Here is a 14,170-nt window from a genome sequence, read left to right on the forward strand (position 1 = left end):
AGGCGCGGGGGAAGGCGAAACATCTCGAGGCGGGTCCCCTCGGTGCGCCAGACATCTTGAACACTGCGCTCAGCTCAACCCAGTCACCGGCGAGCGCGGGGTGCCCTGAGCCCGTGCCCGAGCCCTTGACCAATACCGCAGAGGGGCTCGGGCGCGGGCAAGAAAAGAAAAAGGGGGGGGTGGAGCGGGAGGCCTCGGCAGACATGGAGGTCTCCCTGCCTCCGCACACCCCCAGGAACAAAAGGAGGCGCTGCTCCGATGAGGCGGAGGGGGAACAACATCCCTCCGCGGAGGAGTCGGTGCCCGCCGCGTGTCCCGCGTCCCCCACCAGCGCCCCCAAGCTGCGCTGTAGGCGAGAGGAGTCTGTCCCCGGGGAGGGTGAGACAGTCGAGGCTGCCCAGCCTCTGCCTCCCGGGGATGGAGTGGAGGATCTGCCTGTCGTGGGGGGCATGGGGATCGCAGAGGAATGCATTGCGGCCGGGCCGGGCGTCCCGGGGACTGAGGCGGGCGGGGCCGAAAAGGCCGAACCTGAGCCCGCCCAGCTATTAATCAACTTCCCCCGGGAGTCGCTCGACCCGGCAGAAACTGGAATTAATAATTATAACAACACTGTGCATGCTGGGCCGGGTGGTGGCAGCGGGGAGGGGGAGGAACACCCACCCTCGCCCCCTAGTTTGGAGCTGGAGCACTTGGAGGGCCTGGGGATTTCCTATGGCCGGGTCTCTCCTTGTTCCCCGGTTCCTGGGGCGGAGGGGGAACCCCTTCCGCTGTCGTTTCCCGACCCAGCACCATTTTTAAAAGAGCCCAGTGGGGACTCCTCTGCCGACGATCCTGGGGGTGGGATCGGGGCAGAGCCAGGGCCGGTTGGAGCGGCCGGGTCATTTGCCGTACCTTGTGCAGTCGATGGGCCGGCTGCTGGCGGCCACCTCCCGGAGGAGGACGGGGACTCGGTGGGGGACGCGGGTGAAGACCTAGAGACCACCGCCAGCGAGGCGGTGGATCTGCTCGCGGCCGCCACTGAGACCCTCCTCATTCCTGCAAAGGAACTCCGGGACTTTTTGGCCCAGAGCCGGGGTCGCTGCAACCGAGCCCAACTGGCCCTGGAAAAATGGTCCGAGCCAGAGCTGATCAAGGCGTCCGTCCGCGCCGCCGCTAAAACCTTGGCCGCGGGCGGGCCCTTGACAAAGGCGCAACACCTTGAGCAGCGCGAGCTCGAGGGACTCCTCGCTGGGCTGCGGAGGGAGTAGAGTTCAACAAAAGACTCCGCTCCCTCCCCCATAATAGGTTAAGGTAGAGGTTGCACTATGCTTTTGCCATGAAGATAACCATAGCCAGCCTCAACATCAACGGCGGCAGAGGGGCACGCCGTAGATTTGACAATTGTTCGCTCCTGCGGGAGGGGAAATATGCGGTGTGCTTCCTGCAAGAAATCCACACCGTTCCGGGAGACGAAGCCACGTGGCTCCTGGAATGGCAAGGAGAGGTCCGCATGAGCCATCTCACTGCCACTTCTAGTGGGGTGGCCATCTTGCTGGACCCACATTTTCAGCCGGAGATCTTGGGGGTCGAGGAGCCCGTGCCAGGCCGCTTGCTGCACGTAACGGTTCGCCTGGGGGACGTGCCGCTCCATCTCGTGAACGTGTACGCCCCTCAGCCCGGCCCGCAGCAACGTGCTTCTTCGAAGAGGTGTCCGCTCTTCTTGGCTCCGTCGACGTCGGCGACTGCATTGTCCTCGGGGGGGATTTTAACTGCACCCTCGAGGCAAGGGACCGCTCCGGTGCCCCACAGTGCATGACGGCGATGGAGAAGTTGAGGGACCTGGTCGGGTCCTTCGACTTGGTGGACGTCTGGCGAAATCTCCACCCCGACTCCAGCGCCTTTACTTGGGTGAGGCCTGGAGTAGGATGGTCCAGAGTCGACCGCCTTTACGTGTCTCGGGCGTATGTTTCCTGCGTCCTGGCGGCCTCCATGCGGCCGGTGCCGTGTTCGGACCACCACCTGGTGTGGGCGGAGCTCGCTTCGCTCCGCGCGAGGACGGGGTCCACGTACTGGCACTTTAACAACCGGCTGCTGGAGGATGAGCGGGTCCAGGACTTGTTCCGTCGATTCTGGGCCGACTGGAGAAGGAAGCGGGGGGGCTTCCCCTCCTTGAGGCTATGGTGGGACGTGGGCAAGGCTCACGTCCGCGTCTTCTGTCAAGAGTACGCGAGGGGGTCGACCAAGAGGCAGCCGGCCAGGGTCGGGCGCCTAGAAAAAGAGGTGCTCGACCTGGAATCCCGTCTCGGTCAAGTCGTCGAGGACCCGGCCCTGCGGACGGTGTACAAAGCGAAGAAGGCCGCGCTGAAGGACCTGCAGCTCGTCGGGTCCCGAGGCGCGTTCGTGAGGTTGCGGATCCGGTTCCTGCGGGATCTGGACCGCGGCTCCCCCTTCTTCTACTCACTGGAAAAAAGACAGAGTGTCCGTACGCAGCTCTTGACGCTGCTGGCCGACGACGGCTCTCTCGTCTCGGATCCGGAGGGCGTCAACTACAGGGCCCGTGAATATTACGGGGCTCTGTTCTCTCCGGATCCGTCCAGCGAGGAAGCGCGTAGAGTCTTGTGGGAGGACCTGCCGAAGGTCAGCCCGGAGGGCGGTGAAAATTTGGAAGCTCCGCTAAGCCTGGCGGAGCTGACCGGTGCCCTCGACCGGCACTCGAGGGGAAAAACCCCGGGGCTGGACGGGCTGACCGTGGAGTTCCACAGGGCGTTCTGGGACGTCCTGGGGGGCGACTACGCGCGAGTCCTGGGGGAAAGTCTGGTGACCGGGGAGATGCCCCTCTCTTGGCACAGGGCAGTCATCGTCCTGCTGCCTAAGAAGGGCGATCTCCGCCTCCTTAAGAACTGGCGCCCGGTCTCCCTCCTCAGTACGGACTACAAAATCTTCGCCAGGGTGATGTCTGCTCGCCTTGGTGCCGTGCTGGACCACATGATCCACCCCGACCAGTCCTACACGGTCCCAGGCCGGACAATCCACAAGAACATCCATCAGGACCGGGACCTCATCCATCATTCCCAGGAGTCTGGTCTGTCGGTCGCCTTCCTATCCCTCAACCAAGAGAAGGCGTTCGACAGGGTGGATCACGACTATCTGCTCGGAACTCTGCGCGCTTTCGGGTTCGGGACACATTTCGTCGCCCGGATCCGACTTTTGTACGCCGCCGCGGAGTGTCTGATTAAGGTTAACGGGTCCTTGACGGCGCCCCTTCGCTTTAGGAGAGGGGTGCGCCAGGGATGCCCCATGTCCGGCCAGTTATACGCCATCTGCGTGGAGCCTTTCCTGCGCCTCCTGCGGACGAGGTTGACGGGACTGGCTCTGCAAGGGCCGGGCGTGGAGGTTGTCCTCTCGGCTTACGCCGATGACGTGATCCTCGCGGTAGAGGATCCCGCTGACCTGTGGAGGATGCGTGAGTGCCAGGAGATTTACTCGGCCGCATCCTCCGCCAGGATCAACTGGGAGAAATGTTCCGGACTCCTGGTGGGTCAGTGGTGGGTGGACTCCCTGCCGGAGGAGCTCAGGCCTTTTGCCTGGAGCACGACCCATCTCCTCTATCTGGGAGTCTACCTTAGCCCTGACGAGGGAGCCTGGCCGGCGAACTGGCAGGAGCTGGAGGCTAAGGTCGCCGCTCGCCTAGGGCGCTGGACAGGACTGCTCCGAGTGCTGTCCTACAGGGGTCGAGCGCTAGTCATAAACCAGCTGGTGGCCGCAATGTTGTGGTACCGGCTGGTCACTTTGACCCCTCCCCCTGCGTTTGTCGCCAAGATACAGAAGAAGCTGGTGGACTTCTTCTGGAACAACAGGAAGCACTGGGTCTCTGCGGCGGTCTTGAGTCTCCCGCTTGAGGAGGGCGGTCAGTCGTTGGTGTGCGTCAGCGCCCAGCTCGCGACTTTTCGTCTTCAGACCCTGCAGAGATACCTTTACATCGAGCCCCCTCCTAGGTGGTGTGCTCTGGCAACGTATTTCTTCCGCCAGCAGCGCGACCTCAATTATGACACGCAGCTCCTGTTTGTGAACTTGGGGGGTGTCAGGACCACCCTCCGGGTGCTGCCTGTCTTTTACAAGGAACTCATCAGGGTCTGGAACAAAGTCTCCACCAAGCGCAGCTCTCCGCCGGCTGGAGTGACGGCTGTCCTGCAGGAGCCGCTGCTCGGGAATCCGTACCTCCACGACCGAGGTTTTATGTGGCAGTCGGAAGAGAGGGCTGTGGCTGGTGAGGTGACCAGGGTCAGGGACCTGCTCGATGGCGGAGGAGCGGGCTGGATGGCGCCAGGCACGCTGGCGCGGCGCCTAAATTTAGCCAACGTCTGCCACGCGGCCGAAGCCATCGAGTCGCTAAAAACAGCTTTGGGCCCTGACTCCGTTAGGTGCATCGAGGAGGCTCAAGCACGTGGGGAGATCCCGTCCGAACTGACCCCCGTCCGGACGGAATTCCTCATCGGCGCCAAACCCCGGAACCTCCCTCGGGGGCCGGCGCCTCACAACTTGAGCCGCCTCGGGGAAATCCCCTCCGTGCCTTTCAGTTCCGCGCGGAGGGGTTTCCTGTACGGGCTGCTCCTGCACACCCTCAACTTTGCCATCCTCGCCGGCCGCCATGGCGTACCATCTTGCGGTCCGGAGGAGGCGGGGGTCCCCGATGGAGGGCACTCTACGCGGGAGTCCTCCCACTATTCATCGGAGACTTGGCCTGGAGGGTGGTGCACGGAGCAGTGCCGTGCAACAAATTTTTAAGCCGGTTCACGGACTCCCAGGCCGCCTGCAATTTCTGCGGTCTGGAGGAGTCCGTGTTCCATGTTTTTATTGAGTGCACGAGGTTGCAGCCCCTGTTTCATTATTTTAAAGGGGCTGCTCCTGAAATTCTGGCTGCACTTCAGTCCCACTCTCCTGATCTTTGGGCACCCTGTGCGGAGGGGAGCGGGTAGGTCCGAGGGCCTCCTCGTAGGACTGCTCCTGGGCAAGGCCAAGGGTGCCATCAGCCGGTCCAGGCAGCGGGCGGTCGAGGGGGTCGTTCAACCTGACTGCCTGACTCTCTTCCGCTCTTACATCCGGTCCAGGGTGTCCTTGGAGATGGAGCACGCGGTGTCCACCGGTACGCTCACGGCCTTCCGCGAGAGGTGGACTGGAGTGCATCATCACGCCCGGCAACCAAATTTTAATTTGATTTTACGTTTTAAAGTTTCATTTGTTTTAATTGCCGGTGCTTTTAGTGTCCCCCTCCCCTTTTATAGGGGGCACTGGAAAAAGGAAAAAATTTGATTTTAGTGTCCAAAAAAAAAAAGAAAAACACAAAAAAAAACACAAAAAAGAAAAAAAGGGCCTTGTAAATGTCTGGTGCGTCATCCAGGTTGGGTGGCACGGATAAATGTTTTATGTTTTTCAGATGGACTCCAAAAAGAGTTTCATGCACAAGGACCCCCCAGGTCCCTCTGCACCGCAGCATGTTGTAATTTCTCCCCATTCAAATAATATTCCCTTTTACTGTTTTTTTTTCCCCCCCAAGGTGGATGACCTCACATTTTCTGACATTGTATTCCATCTGCCAAACCTTAGCCCATTCGCTTAACCTATCTAAATCTCTTTGCAGCCTCTCTGTGTCCTCTACACAACCCGCTTTCCCATTAATCTTTGTGTCATCTGCAAATTTTGTTACACTACACTCTGTCCCCTCTTCCAGGTCATCTATGTATATTGTAAACAGTTGTGGTCCTAACACCAATCCCTGTGGCACACCACTAACCACAGATTTCCAACCCGAAAAGGATCCATTTATCTCGACTCTATGGTTTCTGTTAGCATGGATAGAGAATTGCCTGGCTAATACATTTCCTCTGACTCCTCTTATCTTCTGCAGTAACCTTTTGTGCGGCACCTTATCGAATGCCTTTTGGAAATCTAAATACACCACATCCATCGGTACACCTCTATCCACCATGCTCGTTATATCCTCAAAGAATTTCACTAAATTAGTTACACATGATTTCCCCTTCATGAATCCATGTTGTGTCTGCTTGATTGCACTATTCCTATCTAGATGTCCCACTATTTCTTCCTTAATGATAGCTTCATGCATTTTCCCCACTACAGATGTTAAACTAATCGGCCTATAGTTACCTGCCTTTTGTCTGCCCCCTTTTTTAAACAGAGGCGTTACATTAGCTACTTTCCAATCCGATGGCACCTCCCCAGAGTCCAGAGAATTTTGGTAGATTATAACAAATGCATCTGCTGTAACTTCCGCCATCTCTTTTAATACCCTGGGATGCATTTCATCAATACACACCTGGCATTATGAAATGAAGTGTTAATTTTTTGTTTCCTGCTTGTGTCCACATTGAGCCAGAATTCTTGTTCATACTTGATCATAAAATTGTCCTTTTTGAAACATCATTCATTCTAAATAAAGAGAGTGTATCATTTCCGTTATATTTTCTTGGCAGCTGCAATTTCTTTCATTTTTTTTTTACAGCAAGGCAAATTCATACTCCAGGCACAATGTAGGGGTAAATGGCATTCACTGTTGTCATGTATCTTACATTATTATATATAACTGTATCCTAACATGCTATACATGACTATAATAAGATATGACCTGTAACCACCAGCATATCTTACCACCAGGGGTGCACTTGCAAGAGACAGGTATATAAGGGTAGGTCTCAGGCAAGTGCAGCATTCCAGAGCTGTGAAATAAAGGTGCATGTCCAGAGTGACTTTGACTTCACTACATGCCTCGTATGAATCTGTACTGAGGGGACAGGACTTTACAGCTGTGGTACAGAGGCATATGGCCCAGGTGTCTCCCAACTTTAATTGTCTACATGTTGAGTTAGTCAATTGCACCTGCTTTTGTGGTCCCAAAAGTTAAGAAAATATTAAAAAAAGGGCTTTCAAACTTGTGTGGGGGACCTACTGCAAATATCGATACTCATCAGATCTCTGCAATAACTTCTAAAGATTGCCTTATAGTAGATGTAAAGCAAGTTTATTAGCAGAAAACTTGTCTTATTAGTGTGTAGCAACAGAAATAAGGTGCTGGTAAGTCAACAAATACAGGGGATGGGGTGGAGGGGAGAAATCTGATGACACGATCCCCTTGCAGCTCCTCAAGACCAGGAAATCCAATATGAAAACCTATGGCATTAAAAGGACCAAGTTTAAAAAGTTAGTCCTTGGCTGTAGCTTAGTTACTAAAATTGCACAAAAAGATCAAATTTAAATTTAAATTTAAAAGAGTGAAAAGTATCTAACTTCAGAATCCTTAGAAATGTTTTCCAAAAAAAATCCAAAAAGGGTTAAAGCAGCATTTTTTTCACATCGCAATAATGAACTGCACAAGTTTGAAAATTTACATTTTATTAATTTACTGCATGGTAATTCTGGCACAGAATATAAATACTGTATCTCAATTAATACATTTTTCTAAGTTTGCATAGTGTTGAACAGACATAGATCAAAACACACAGACACATACTTTAAACATGACTGCATCATTGCTGACAATAGAATATGATAAGCAGAATTGTGTTACCTTCCTTAGACAGTACAATAAAATTTACAAAAAGCTTCATGCAGAATGTAGTATCAAAATCTAATACAAGTCAATCACTATACATGAAGGAAATTAAAACTATAGAAGATAAAATTCACAATTACATAAAGTACAGAACAAAATTATATGGTTTTAGCAATATTCTATACTGATTTTACCTTTAATAGTTTGTAAAAAAAATATTTTCCTATATGCATACAAGTAAACTGTCCAGTATGCTTGAAAGATTTTATAGGCAATTTTTTTTTTGGATATTTAGTCCAAAATAACTTTTTTCCCCCCTTTATAAAAATGCCCCAAGAGTAACTGTAGCAGGAACTGTCTTTTAGCAAGCACATATACACAATTGATGGCCATGTTAATAGAAAAGTTAGAGATTTTTCCAAGATAATATGACCATCATTGTTTGTGACTGAATGTCTGTGTACTGTAAAAAATATATGGTTTAGGTCCCACGTGGAGAGACTGGGTCATACAATTCAAGGTGATACCAGGTTCACTCCTTGTCTGTGCAAAATTAGCTGAAGACTACCAAGGGCCAGAAATTGTAATGAAACAAAATACATCAGCCAATGTTTCAGATCATCATTAAGCAACCCCTACCAGAGGTGTGTGCATACAGATGATAAGCAAGTACATGGTTGGGCTTGGCCTATGTTTCCCATGTTTTAATGGCCAATTGAAATTCACTGTCCAGATTTTCACACGAACGGTCCTGGCATGAACTTCTACTTTCAATGGGGAGAAAATTCAGAATAGGGAGGGGTGACGTAAAGAAAACTTACAAGTCTCAACCCTGCCCCCTCAAATGGCTATACAAGTGAGAATCAAGTTTTTAAAAACTAAAACAAGGCCAATACAAGAATACAAGTCTTTAGCTTGTGAAAAATCATGACAAACATTGGTGAGATCAAGATTGCCACTGAACTGGATGCTTAACCACTGGCACATTAATGTAGCTCTCATCTGCTTACTTTCCAAAATTATGTATATATAATACCCACAGCTTTTCCCACAGGGTAGCAAAAGACTACTCACAATGCAGTCCAAGTTCATACTTTTCAAAATGTACTATTTTAAATCAGCATACCCTGATATTAAACAGCATCAGTATCATTGATTGCTTCCAAGCTGTTAATCAGCCAATTCTCCAGTTCCACAGAAAAATGCATTCCTATCTGAAGCACCCTTACATCATGTTGCAGGTGAATAGTGAATCAGATTCACTGCCAAACAAAAAAATCATGAAATACTGAACTTTATGAAAATTAACATTCCTCCTTTAGAGCTGTACAACTATTAATGCACATACATGTATGCTGCTCCAATGCTTCACAAGCTAAACTCAATGTTTACATTAAGTTTGAAGAATTATTCCTGCTCCAAAAGCCAGTTCTCTTGATTCTGTGTTTGCTTCCCCTTATCTTTTTGATTCTAAATGCAAAGAAACTAAAAACTTTGGTGTGTGGCTTATCTAAAGCCCTGAAACAACTTCCATTAATATACTGAACATTACCACTTTGATCCAAAAGTATAAAAATCTTACATAAAAAAGGTATTTTGTAATACCACTGCATTCAAGGTTACCGTACCAACACTCTCTACTCAACACACATGACTTTAGATAGATATTCATCCTGTCTTTGGCTTACTATTCTTGTCATTGTTTCCTTGACCTTAAAAGCAGATTATTTGCGCTTCCCATTTTAAACATTATGTCCTTGGGTCCTTCCTCCATAAAACACAGGATAACTTCTCTTCTGTCTTTCCAGTTAGTTGTTTGGTTTCAGGGATTCATACCCCTCTCGTAGTAGATTCCTCCACGCTTTCAGGAGCTGAGCATTTGCTGAGCATTTTGCAGTTAGGTCTTCTACTTGAGCTGAAAGAGTTGATGTGACTTCCCAGACTTTTGTTAAATATAAGGCAGTCTGAAATGAAACAAAGCAGCAAATAAGAAAAAATAATAAAAGGCCACTGAATGTATCACATGCAGGATCAGCTCAGGCCATTTCTCTTCTTCCCCATAGCACCATATCTATATCAAGCTTCACAAAAGTAACATTTTATTAATTTTGGTAAAGTATTTATAATGGTTATTAGGAAGCCATGTTATTTGTAAACAATTTGTAAAATTTCTATGATAAAGCGATCAAGCACAGGGCGATTCTCATCGTTTGTGGGTCTACAAAATACGGCCTCATCAAGCATCTGCTAGCACCGACGAAACCAATGGAAAAGACATATGCAGAGTTATGTATGCTGGTTCGGGATCACCTCAAGCCGAAGGAGAGCATCTTAATGGCCAGGTATCGCTTCTATAAGTGTCTCCGAGGGCCAGGACGTGGCGAGTTATGTCACCGACCTGAGACGCCTTGTGGGCTCTTGCAATTTTGCTGCATACTTGGGGGAAATGCTGTGGGACCTCTTCATGCTTGGAATCGGCCATTAGGTAATTCTTCGCAAGCTGCTAATTGGCGAATCCCCAGACCTGAACAAGGCCATCACTATAGCCCAGGCTTTCATGTCCACGAACGATAATACTAAACTTATACCTTCTCAGCATCGAAGCTCACCGGCAAGAACTGTGCATAAAATAATGTGGTTAACAGGCAGAACTGTACATGGCAGGGCCTACATGTCTGTAGATGCAAGACCTAGGATTAAAAAAAACAGGGGCAGGGAGGTGTTGCTACAGTTGTACAGGGCCTTGGTGAGGCCACACCTGGAGTATTGTGTACAGTTTTGGTCTCCTAACATGAGGAAGGACATTCTTGCTATTGAGGGACTGCAGCGAAGATTCACCAGACTGATTCCCGGGATGGCGGGACTGACATATCAAGAAAGACTGGATCAACTGGGCTTGTATTCACTGGAGTTCAGAAGAATGAGGGGGGACCTCATAGAAACATTTAAAATTCTGACGGGTTTAGACAGGTTAGATGCAGGAAGAATGTTCCCAATGTTGGGGAAGTCCAGAACCAGGGTCACAGTCTAAGGATAAGGGGTAGGCCATTTAGGACCGAGATGAGGAGGAATTTCTTCACCCAGAGAGTGGTGAACCTGTGGAATTCTCGACCACAGAAAGTAGTTGAGGCCAATTCACTAAATATATTCAAAAAGGAGTTAGATGTAGTCCTTACTACTCGGGGGATCAATGGGTATGGTGAGAAAGCAGGAAGGGGGTACTGAAGTTGCATGTTCAACCATGAACTCATTGAATGGCGGTGCAGGCTAGAGGGGCCGAATGGCCTGCTCCTGCACCTATTTTCTATGTTTAAAATATTTTTGGTCTAAGGTGCAGGATCTATTGGAGACAGAGTAAAATCGTCGCTCCCTCTCTTTTCTCCCACTCCTCTCGCCCCTTCCCCCTGCTCTCTCTCCATTTCTTTCTTTCTTTTTTCTCTCTCTCTTCCCTCCCCGGGGCCGGGCACCCTCCTCACCTGGTCGATCTGCAGTTCGAGCTCCTGCAGCTGCTGCCCGCCCGCCGCCCCGCCGGCCGATTGTGACATCTCTCCGAACCCACCGCTCGCGCTCAACCAAAGCAACCGTCAAATCGCGCGCCCAAAGTCACCGGCACAGGACCCCGCGGCCACGCTGTCCGAGCTGTGCCTGCGCCGCAGTGGGATAGACCTGTGTCATAATCAGCGTTTGAATTAATGATCAAGTCACAGACTGTCGAATCGTTAATGCGTCTAATTCATTTTTTTAAAAATGTACCTTACATCAAATTAAATAATGAGCTCCCTCTCAACTAATGCAAGAAGTCTCGGGGCCAAGTTCAAGTGTTATCGCTTACGAACAGGCCTCGTATTTTAAGCATTTATTTTTATAAATTATAATTGTTTTAACCCGAAAGGCAAACAAACAATAGGAGAAGAGACCAGGTCGCACTGGCCATGTGGTGATACCACCCCCCATAGTGCATTCTGGGATCTGTAGTTTAACGGGCCATATCTGCCGTTATTCTGCATCAACGTGCTAACCCCTCCCCCCAACCTCCACCCCAGTAACCCCTCCCCCAAACTCCAGCCCGGATGTTGCCTGGACTGGAGAATTTTAGCTATGAGGTAAGATTGGATAGGCTGGGGTTGTTTTCTTTGGAACAGAGGAGGCTGAGGGATGACCTAATTTGAGGTGTATAAAATTATGAGGGGCCAGGTAGAGTGGACAGGAAGGACATATTTCCTTTAGCAGAGGAGTCAACAACCAGGGGGCATAAATTTAAAGTAAGTGATAGGACGTTTAGGTGGGTTTTGAGGGGGAACAATTTTACCCAGAGGATGGTGGCGGTCTGAAATTCACTGCCTGAAAGGATGGTAGAGGCAGAAACCTTCACCACATTTAAAATGCGCACTTGAAGTGCCATAACCTATAAGGCTACGGACCAAGAGCTGGAAAGTGGGATTAGGTTGGATAGCTCTTTGTCGGCCGGCACGGACACGAGGTGTGGTTAGGAATTAATATGTGTAGAAGCTTGTTATTTAATGAATGTTTAGGAAGATAGGTGGGCTCTCTAATATGAACTTTTGAACTGCGACCTTTGCGAAAAGTGTACGTACTTGAAACAGCGTGAGTTTGCTTATAATGGTTAAAGAGGAACTAAGGGGATGAGCATGTCTATGAAATTCCCCATGGAAGGACGCCATTGGACTAGGCTGGTGCCAGAGTAAGAACAACCAATCCGAGAGTGATCACGCAGCTTGGGAACCAATCACCTAGCTCAGCAGGATCGGTTACGAGGAGGCCAGGCACTAGAGACTGCACAAAAGAAGCAAGCCAAATGTTGGCAGGCACAGCGGAGAAACGAGGAACGATGAACAGGGGAGGATGTGGAATCATCAATATGCACCCAAGCTGAGTCAACACGCTCCATCATTGAAAGTTACAAATGGGAAGTGTTGTGTATGAAGAAAGAGTCTGACTGCATACTGTGAGCTCAAAGTAAAGTGTGACCTTAGTCTTTTATTGCAGGTCTCCAGAGTGCCTCACCAACCTGTGAGGCCTCCTTAAATACCTGTGCGCCCAAGGGATTATGAGATCCCTTGGGGCTCCAGGGGATGAGCCTTCTGGTGGCTGTACAGGGTATATACAAGTTTACATATATAACAACACTCCCCCCTGCAAAGTCAACAGTATAATTATTTATAAGGTGAGTTGATCTGGGGCCTTTCTTGCTCTGGTTGATTGTCTCTGTGTAAATGCTGGTTTTGGTGAATCGTCTGTTGGACCCTCACTGGGCTGCTGTGCAGCTGGCCTTGCTGGGCTGCCTGGTGTGGTGAGTCCTGCTGGGCTGCTGCGGATGATGGGTTCTGCTTCGTGGCCAACTGCGGTGTCAGTTGCCACTGGTCTGAATGTTGGGGGGTCAAAGAAGGTAGGGTCCAAAGTGGGCTGCTCAGAATAGTCCGTGAATCTGAGTTTGATTTTGTCCACGTGTTTCCGGTGAATGAGTCCATTTGAAAGTTTGACCCAAAATACCCTGCTCCCCTCTTTGGCCACAGAAGTGCCGGGAAGCCACTTGGGACCTTGTCCATAATTCAGTACAAATACAGGATCATTGATTTTAATTTCACGTGACACATTTTCGCTATCATGGTATGTATTTTGTTGAAGCCACAGGCTCTCTACCTGTTCATGTAGATCAGGGTGAACTAATAAGAGCCTCGTCTTAAGTGCCCTTTTCATGAGCAGTTCAGCAGGTGGAATCCCAGTGAGTGAGTGGGGTCTCATGCGGTAACTAAGCAGGACTCGGGATAGGCGAGTCTGCAGTAAGCCTTCAGTTACCCTCTTCAAGCCCTGCTTGATAGTTTGCACTGCTCTCTCTGCCTGACCATTGGATGCTGGTTTGAACGGGGCAGATGTGACATGTTTGATCCCGTTACAGGTCATGAATTCTTTGAAGTCGGCACTGGTAAAACATGGCACCTTGTCACTCACAAGGACATCAGGTAGTCCGTGTGTGCCAAACATGGCCCGCAGGCTTTCAGTGGTGGCAGCGGACGTGCTTGCCAACATTATCTCACATTCAATCTATTTGGAGTACGCAGCTACAACCACAAGGAACATTTTACCCAAGAACGGGTCTGCATAGTCGACATGGAACCTAGACCACGGTTTGGAGGGCCAAGATCATAAACTTAGTGGCGCCTCCCTGTGTGCATTACTTAACTGCGAGTATGTGTTACATCTGTGCACGCAGGACTCTTAAGTCCGCATCGATACTGGGTCACCACACGTGGGATCTGGCTATCGCTTTCATCATTACGATACCTGGGTGGGTACTGTGGAGGTCACTGATGAAGGTGTCTCTGCCCTTCTTGGGAACCACTACTCGATTTCCCCACAGAAGACAGTGTGCCTCTATACACATTTCACCTTTGCACCGCTGGAATGGCTTTATCTCTTCCTGCATTTCCACTGGGACACTGGACCAGCTCCCGTGAAACACACAGTTTTTAACTAGGGACAGTAAGGGGTCCTGGCTCATCCAGGTTTTAATCTGTCGGGCTGTGACAGGTGATTGCTCACTCTCAAATGCTTTCATAACCATGATTAAATCTGCGGGCTGCGCCATTTACATCCCTGTGGTGG

This window comes from Pristiophorus japonicus, chromosome 2, assembly GCF_044704955.1.
Source record: "Pristiophorus japonicus isolate sPriJap1 chromosome 2, sPriJap1.hap1, whole genome shotgun sequence".
Taxonomy (NCBI): Eukaryota; Metazoa; Chordata; class Chondrichthyes; family Pristiophoridae; genus Pristiophorus; species Pristiophorus japonicus.